Source organism: Montipora foliosa, chromosome 1 (genome assembly GCF_036669935.1).
Source record: "Montipora foliosa isolate CH-2021 chromosome 1, ASM3666993v2, whole genome shotgun sequence".
NCBI lineage: Eukaryota > Metazoa > Cnidaria > Anthozoa > Scleractinia > Acroporidae > Montipora > Montipora foliosa.
The window spans coordinates 44,796,661-44,805,855 of NC_090869.1; the positions used below are offsets into that span (position 1 = coordinate 44,796,661).

At 41.5% G+C, this 9,195-nt stretch overlaps 1 long non-coding RNA gene across 1 annotated transcript; it reads right to left on the reverse strand.

Annotated features, from left to right (window-relative positions):
* Positions 1–4,231: 4,231 nt before the first annotated feature.
* LOC137978169 (uncharacterized) lies at positions 4,232–7,663 on the reverse strand. The gene is made up of 2 exons (XR_011118150.1): positions 7,485–7,663; positions 4,232–4,335 (listed from the first exon to the last, which is right to left on the reverse strand). It is a non-coding gene; the product is annotated as an uncharacterized lncRNA (long non-coding RNA).
* Positions 7,664–9,195: the final 1,532 nt, after the last annotated feature.

A 9,195-nucleotide genomic window follows, 5' to 3' on the forward strand; every position in this document is an offset into this window, starting at 1 on the left:
GTGGCTAAGATCATCATAAACGAGAAGCTACCGAGAAGGACAACATCTTCTGATTGAGGTCCGGTTGCTTTTGTTGACCTGGTGAAGTGCGTGCCATCTACCAAAGAGTGTATCAACAAGACATGGAGGCAATATGCGCAGCACTGGTTCAAGAGATCGAAAGGTTGAAGCGAAAAGTGAAAATCCAGAAAGGGAACAGGGGCGAGCAACTCAGAAGATGGCGAACCAAAAACCCGGACAAGGTTAAGGAGCAAAAGAAGAGATGGAGGGAGATCAAAAGAGAGCAGGAGAAACGAACATGACACAACCTCTGCTTGTGACAAGGCGAACCCATACCGTGGAGACACCCTGTGTGGTGACTGTTGCAAACACAGAACCAATGCGACAGTCTAGCCAGGTGAATGAACCAGACGGGGTTAAAGACACCATCCCAAAGGAAATATTCGTTGGAAATACGAAGGCAAACCCACTGAAGCCAGTGGATGAAATGACAGTAGGAACGATCCTCGCCTGCCGAGAGGAGGACAAGATTAAAGGGAAGAGGAGACAATACTACCACAGAAACAAAGCCCGATGTCAGGCGTATGCCAAACAGTACTATCACAAAAATAAGAACAAAATCAGGGAGAGACAAAACCTACGCCATCGGCAAAAGAAGAACAAGCTCAGAGAGATCCCACTTTGCTCAACGGACGAGACAGAGTCCGTACACTTCAAACCGAATGAAACCCTTGCTGAGTAAACCAAGACTCCCTTTGAACATAGGGTGTTACGAATGGTCTCGAATAAAGTAATAAAAACAACCACGTTGATTTAACTCGTGTCTTTCTTTTTCAAAAATACCAACGTGGTCAATTTTTAAGCAAGCGCTGTGCAGGGCGGTGCAAACTTCAGGAACAGAACGGTAAAAAGTCGGCTTTGTTCAATCAAGGGACACCAAACAAGTGCTCCAGGAAACGCGTATTACTCAAATAAGGGAGTAACTCCAAGCAACTCATGAGTAAAATGAGCAACCGATGACTAACTCCGAGCAACCCTGAGTAACTCAAATTGAGGGAGTAACTGCAAGTACCCCTCAGTAAACCTGTTCCACGCTCCGAACGTCTCCGGACACTTCCAAGGAATGAGGTGGTCGCTTATACGGCAGCGATCGTCTTAAATCACATATGGGCGAATCGAGCTCGGACGAAGGCCTGAAAGGAGGACGAGCACGAGCGACGTATCGAAAACATTCTGAGGGCGTTTTGGGTTCGTCCTGGGTAAATATGGACCCAAAATATGCAAATGAAGAGGGCGAAATGACTGGTTTCACCCCTAGGGCCGCGGAGTCCTGATGACAAGTGGCGGGCATTTCAAGATGGCGCCCGATCATGTCCAATTGGGCTGTAAATTTATCATTTTTTTTACCACAAGTGATAGAAGTTGAGACTTTTATCACATATATATTGCATTCAAGTCTCGTTTTAGGTGTGGGCATGTACAAATCTCCGCGCTGGGATGCGAGCTCGCTCCGTCTATTGAACACAAGAATGAAACCTGCGTTCTGGATCGATGGGATTGTGTTCTGGATCCTCTCATTGACGAGCCACATCCAAATCAGCCTTTCCCATAGTAAAAATAAACTAGGTTGCATATGCGGGGCACCATCCTCTTATGTAGATTTTGTAAATAATCATTTAAATATGTTTTATTTGGATTTTCTTGTGTGTTTTGTGCTTTTGTGCGAGGGGGTCTGGGAGCTTTTCTTCCTTATTGGGGAGAGATGTCCCAGTGGGGTCTGGGACCTAAGAAAACGCCTAAAGAAACGCCCTCAACGCCTAAAACGGGTTCGCCCGTTTAAACCTCTACAAAAACGAGTCGCACGAAATGCTCACGACCACGCCCCTGAAAAATTCCCACGTTCTGTCAATCAAATCTTCTCTCGACCAATCAGGAGCCAGCTGGATAATTATTCAAAGTGTTAGAGCTTTGATAATCCTAATTACCTACCCCTATACCTCGAACCAATCAGATGCCACCATTTCAACGCGTCCTTAACAACGCCCCTAGCAATGCTCCTCAAACCCCTTTGCGGAAAAAAGGGGTCGAATCATCCCTAATATACTACTGTAATCTTAAGCGTTCCAGTCCTTTATCGAAAGTTGAGGCATGTACAATGATGTCATCAAGGTACATCAGGGATCGAAGGTCCCCAAGGGCACTTTCCATCAAGTGTTCGAAGGTTGCTGGGGCATTGCAAAGGCCGAAGGGCATGACATTTAACTGCTAAAGACCGTTCCCTGTGCTGAATTCTGTGTTTTCATGGTCCTCCGCTATTTCCACTTGCCAGTACCAACTTTTGATATCTAAGGTTGAAATCCAGGAAGAAACAGAAAGTTCATAGTGGGTGTTGTCTATCCTTGGTAGAGGGTAGGAGTCCTTCTTGGTGAGGTCATTTAATTTCCCGTAGTTCACGTAGAACCTCGTTGACCCGTCCTTCTTTTTTACCAAGACAACCGGCAATGCCCTGGGGCTAAGTGAGCGCTCGATTATTCCTTGTTCGCTCATCTCCTCATTCGCTTGGGAAGCTTCATCACATTGTGCGTATGACCGTTGCCGCGTTAGCCCTTCGTCAGAGCGAATCGCTCTGACGAAAGGCTAACGCTCGAAACGTCAGCTTTTAGAATCTCTGTGCGGTGGCCAATTTACATTATCAACTCCGTTGATAAAACCAAATTGTTGTATACTACTTCCCCACCGACGCAGCACCACAGTTTCTGTAGAAACTACCCCCTTCATTCAAAACAGCATAGGCTGGCTTCATAAGTTTAGTAAACGTCCTTGGATAGAAAGCTAAACCATTAGGAAAGTAGGTAAACTGATACAATTTACCACCCCATTCAAACTTAAGGTACTTCTGGTGTGCAACCGCAACAGGGACAGAGTAATAATACGCGTTCTTATTGTCAACAGAGGACATGAAGCAGTTAGGCGTCATGAGGCTTATTACACTTTGAAGTGTGTCCATTTTAAAGTGGTTGTATTGCACATGCTTGTTCAGGTTTTTAAGATTGAGGATCATTCTGTGGGATCCGTCTTTTTTGGGTCGTACAAAAACAGAAGAGATAAACTCCCCTGGTTCTTTGACTGGTTTCAACAATAACTCCCTTCTGAAGCAGGTTAGCAACCTCTTTAGAAATGATATCATTTTCTTCAGCACTAAAACATTTCATTGCAGGGGGTGTGTTTGACAAGGCTTAGTGATAGATTCAAGGTATTGCCCTGACACCATTTGAAGAATCTCAGTGTCTGAGGTGATTTTTTGCCAACAATTAGTAAATTTTCCCAGCCTACCGCTTTTGAAGCAACTTGTTTGTGCAACAAGGTAAGCTATTAGTGTAGGGATAAAGTCTTCAAATTGAATTACCTGTAACATGTGAACTTTTGGCATGATATCATCAGCAGTGTTTATTTTTTGCTGGTTTCCTCCTTTTTCTTCCAGGTTTTCTGTGGTTTCCACCTGGACTGGAAGTGGCCCTTGCCTATAAAAGGCAGTCAGATGTCGATTTCCACATTGTTCATGACACATTTGGTATATCAAATGTCTCAGGGTTAGTTGGGGACAATGCCTCTACCCAAAAGGGTAAATCAAATGGATTGATTGCAAACAACTCCAAACTATTTGGCAGGGAAATGTTTTTTGTGGGCTGTTACCCACACATACTTAATATAATGTTGCGAAGAATGTGCCAAGCTGGGTTTGGGGCAAAGGGTGATATGAACAACAACCACATATTGCAATTATTATACAAGATATCCTGGCTCCACCATGAACGCCCAAGTTAGTACAAGGCAATGTATGTTTCACTGGGAATTTTAAGTAAAGAGCTACCCCTTCCACAGTCCTTTATTGACACAAGGTGGACATATTACCATGATATGCTGCAATGGTATTTCAAGTATGGAAAAGCCTGTCTTCAGCTTGCAGAGCGTATACTAGAAAGGATGCCAAAGTCAGATAACCACTCATCAGTCTGGCAAAATGTCCTCAAGCTGAGCTCCTGCCCAATGATCTAAGTGCAAATTAAATTCTTATTTGAATTTCTTGACAAGTTCATTATCCCATCTCTTAATTCATCACAAGCAAGTGACGAGGAACTTGGTTTTTCCAGTGGCTATCTGGCACGACTATGGCCTGCAACTGTTCTCAAGGACAATGAAACACTCAGTCAAATGTTACTGTGTCCATCACTGTATTTTCCTTTAACAGAAGAGCAAGTGCAATTATCTTTGAAAGATCCAGCCGCTATTAAACACTTTTACCAGGAAGTGCAGAGGCCCATGTTGCAAGAAGCCCTGAAAGTAATTAAAGAACATGGTGCTGAGTGGTTATCCTTTCCCAAGCTGTTTGGAATGGGAGCTGATCAAAGATTCCAAAGTCCATTCTGGTCATCTGCTTTGAAGGTCCTTGACATACAATTTGTATCCACTGAAAGCAATCAAGGAAACGCATCTGAAAACAATGTAAAAGTTTATGGACAGGATCTTCAGAGATTGGTGTCAAAGGACAGAAATGGGCTGGTTAAATGGGCCAATATTTGGGAGCTGCAGAAACCTCAACTTCTAACTGAGATTAAAGCAATGGCAACATCACCTGAAAGCTGTCTTATTAACAAAGACACCACACCACACCTTTTTGAATTTTATGCCAAGCACATTTTTAGCATCCCTGTGAACAATGTCATTGCTGAAAGACAGTTTAATCTATCCCAACTTTATCTTCATGACAACCTGTCAGAACTATCAAAAAAGACCTCTGTAACATTTGTCGAGAACACTATTCACAGTGGTAAAACTAATGGTAGGACCACTGAGACAGCAAGGCAGACACATGAACAGAGAATGAATGACTATGGGCAACTACTGACCACAGAGCTTCTCCAAGAGGCAAGAAAAAAGATCAACAACATCAGAAAAGGTAGTGCAGTCAGTGCCCCACTTAGAGGAAAGGATGTCTATCCTAAAGCTTGGGAGGAAAAGAAACTGAACAAAGACACATCACTGACAATCCAGTCTCTTAAAGCTGAGGGTCGTAAGCTTGAACTTCAGTGGAAAGCTTCAACAAAAGGAACTGTAAATCTGGAAGAACAGAGGTCATTCAGGCCTACAACAATTGGATGGCATAGAGACACTGGACAGGTGCCACCTCTAATGCACCTTGCAGCACTTACGGTGTGGGATTATGGTGAGGAGCTTTCAACACATGACTTACCAGTGGAATTCCAGAAGTGCATCAAAAATCTTCCGCGTATCTTCCCAACCTCATCAGTTAATTCTGTGTCCACTTTGGATGTCCCCATGGATATGTCCATAACATCTGTCTCTGTTCATGAAGAATAAGACCTGACTGAGGGGTGGCTCATCAAAAAGGGGGAAGTAACTTACATTTGGAAAGGTTAAAGTCAATTTATAGTCAATCTTCCTCACATGTGACCAGTATTTTTTAACTTTTAACAGGGTTAAAGAATTTTCATTGAAACTTCCCTAGTTTATTGCTGAAATAAAGCTATGAATTTTTTTACATTACATCACAGCATACAGTATTTGAAAACAATCAGTTGTTTCCTACATGTATGTGCTTTGCTTTTTTTTTTTTCAGCTGATACTTTTTTTTGGAAAGATTTCCAGAAATCTTAAAGACTCAGACCATTCAAATGCCAGAAGTTACAAATAGGACTTTGAATGATCATTTCAGTCTCAGAAATATTGGTCATAGGTGACATAGATTTTCTGTAATTGTAACGAATGAATCCATGGTCCCAGTTTCAGTAGGCAGAAATCACAGTCATGACTCATGCTACAACAAGAAACCTTAACTGAATATAAAGATGTGTAAGAAAATGTTGGGTTTTGCTAAAAGCAGGCCCGCGGCCCAGCGGCCTGCAGTCCACGGCCCGCCACGGCCCGGCGGCCCGGAGGCCTACACAGTTTTGTTGTCCATCGGTAAATCCAAGCGCATGCACAGATTTGGATCGGGTATGGGCGCGCAAATGAAAGACGGTGAGTTTGAATTCGTTTACCAGTTTAATAATCGTTTCAATCCTTTTCGATCCTTTCTTTCGTTGCATGTTGCTAAGTGAAAAACGTTGTCATTCTCTGTTGTTTTCGTCTGTTTACAACAGCAAACAGAAACAATGAATTCAAATGATTAAAATGGTAAACGAATTCAAACTCACCGTCGTCCATTTTGCACGCCCAAACCCGATGCAGACCTGTGCATGCGCGTGGATTTACCGCTGGACAAAAAAACTGTGGAAAATCAGGACTGGGCTACCGGACTTCCGGGCCGCCGGGCCTTCGCAGGCCATGGGCCGCAGGCCGCTGGGCCATGGCGGGCAGTGGGCCGCGGGCCTGCTTTTAGCAAAACCCAGAAAATGTTATGTCATTGAAAGAATGACTTTAAATTTTTTTTTGAGTTTAAGTGTTAAAGCTTAAAATGAAGTCACTTTTCTTTGAAATACAGCAAATCACACACAGCCTGTGTTTGCTCTTGGTAGCATGAGCCCTTGATTGGTTAGTGAACATTTTAGGATAAATTACCCTAAATAAACCACGGATATTGTCGTTAGGTGCTGTTTTCCAAGAATGTTTGGTGTAAGATAAATGAATTGCACCTAACAAAAGTTTGGTATAGATCACTTTTGACTGTAAAAGCCAAAAGAATAACTTTAGTGACAGGAATATTTTTTACCCGAATGCATGTAAAGTAAAGGCAAAAAGAGTTTTCAAGAGTTTTCATTTATTTCAAGTGATATTAACCAAAAAAATGGACACAGCTTTCAACTACCCAGGGTTTAATTATGAAGTTGATGTCAGTTGTAAATATTAGTAGGTACCAAAAACCGTGAACAATATTTTATTTGATGTTACGAATTTTTTTATTAAGATGAGGTGCAGGATGGTAGATTTATTATCTGTTAATGGATCAGATCCATTTTATTCCTGTATAATTTGACTGTCCTAAAAAAAGACAGCAATAATATTGTGTTTAAAAATACACAATATAAGTTAGGTGAGACGAACGAGGTTTCAGACATGCCCTTGCTGATTGACCTGACATTCCAAAAAAACTTCAAACAAATAAAGATAGAGAAATTACATTGCCTTAACCTTTTCATTCTTTGAGTTTAATTGTCTAAGAGCGTGACAATAACAGTAATGATATACCCTGACAAGCTATGAAGTACAGGTTCCCATTAGTAGTTGATGAATCGAAATTGCCACATTGTTTTGCCAAAGTACAAAATGTAGCTAATTAAGTGAGCGATTTGGTGCATAAAACTACTAAATTCTGTGTACTGTGTGCTCAAGGTTCACTGGTTTCCGATTTTCATTGTGTTTACCCTTACAACATTTTTATAAGTTAAGTGTTTAGTATCTTGTATTGTATTATTAGTGTTATGTATGTCGCCAAGGTTTGAAAATTAGAAAAACTCATTGCGTACCTTGCCTGCAATCTTCTGTTGCCTTCCCTCAATTCGATCGAACAGCTCTCCAGCACGACACGATTCTTGACAACTCAGTTTGGCTACCTCGAGCGCGCGTGAAGAAAAATGAAATAACTTTACAGGAACACAACGCAGAACTCCTAATGTTGACCCATTGACAAACTGAATGACTGGTCTTGAACATCACCGTCGCGAAATTTTTCTTCAAGCAGCAACGCACCGAACAGTGCGCATTCAAGTAAATAAAATAGGTACAGTATAAACTTAGGGGAAAGAATGGAAATTGAAAACGGTAGATATTTCGATCATGTACCATTCTTCAACCTTGCCTTTAACGGTGGCTGAAACTTCGCGTTTTAAATAGATTAAACAACATAGTCCCCATAGCATTCTCGTTGAGCCGACCTTATCAGTCGTATTCATACTGCGCATGTCTATAATATTTGTGTTTTGACGTATCGCATTCATTGCGTGAGGGGTAAAATATGTCTCTCAGATTTTCAATTAAATAGAGCAGTATACAACTGGAAAGTAACTACATTACCATTAAACGTAACAATGGCATTATTTGTACTGTTACAATAATATATAGATTTAGCCAAGCCTAAAAGCGGAGCTCCCGTTTCTAACCCCAGAAAGCAATATAGTGTATGTGGAAATAATTATGCTTCTGCATAAAGTACAAAATTAATCGTCATTAGAGCGAGATTCAATTGAGTGTCGTAAAACCAAAACCAAAGTAATTAGTTTGGCCAATCAAAAAGGACGGAGACAATCCAGTAAACCAACCAAAACTCGAAGTAATTTAATACACGTAGCCGACAGAAAGCGCGGGAAAATATGTACGCGCGAGCCACGATTGGTTTTGGTGTCACTTCTGATTGGTTGAAAAAGTGGCGCGAGAACTTTGAACCCATCACTGAGTGAAGTAATCATAAACCAAAACAATTTGCTACTTACTTTCGACACTCAATTGAAAACCACTCTAGTGTATACAGTTTACAGTGATCAAACACCTCTGAGCTTATAGCAGTAAACAAACCAGCCTTGCAAACAATAACCAACAACTTTAATCAACAACTAAAACTGAAATTACATGCTTAGCAATCTCTTTCACAACATTTTCCGTTTGACTGATTATCTTTACACCCTCTCTCTTCAGTTTAGAACAACAGCAAAAATCTTCCTAATTAGAAAGTGAAGCTACAGAGGGAGCTCGGCAAGGAAAACATTACCTGAAAGCTAACCGTTGTAAATATGTGTTTTGTCTCTCGCTACATTTCTCTCCGCTTTAAAGTGTTCTTCATTGAAATTTTCTCTTCTTCTCCTTCCTCGGCTTCTCTCGAGATTTTCGTCGCTTAAATTTCTCCAATTTCATCGTCTCTTCTCTCATGTTCTTTCGCTTTTCTTCGACTTTCCTGCTCTTTATCCCGTTGCTCGTCAGTAATATGATTTCCCGCCAGAAAAACGCGGGTTGCCAAAGCAACGCTTCCTCACGATTTCCCGCCAAGGAAAATTGCCCGAACACTCCCGTCCCCAATTCGTTGCAGATAAATGTACTGCAATCCATTATAAATTTATACGGCATCGAGAGTTCGGTTATTATAGGTCTGGCAAAATAGACAATGATGTCTGCTGTGGTGTGTGATTGTTGAAATATGTCAGAATCTCTGTCAAAAAGGAATTGCAAACGTTTTCAGGCGTTCTC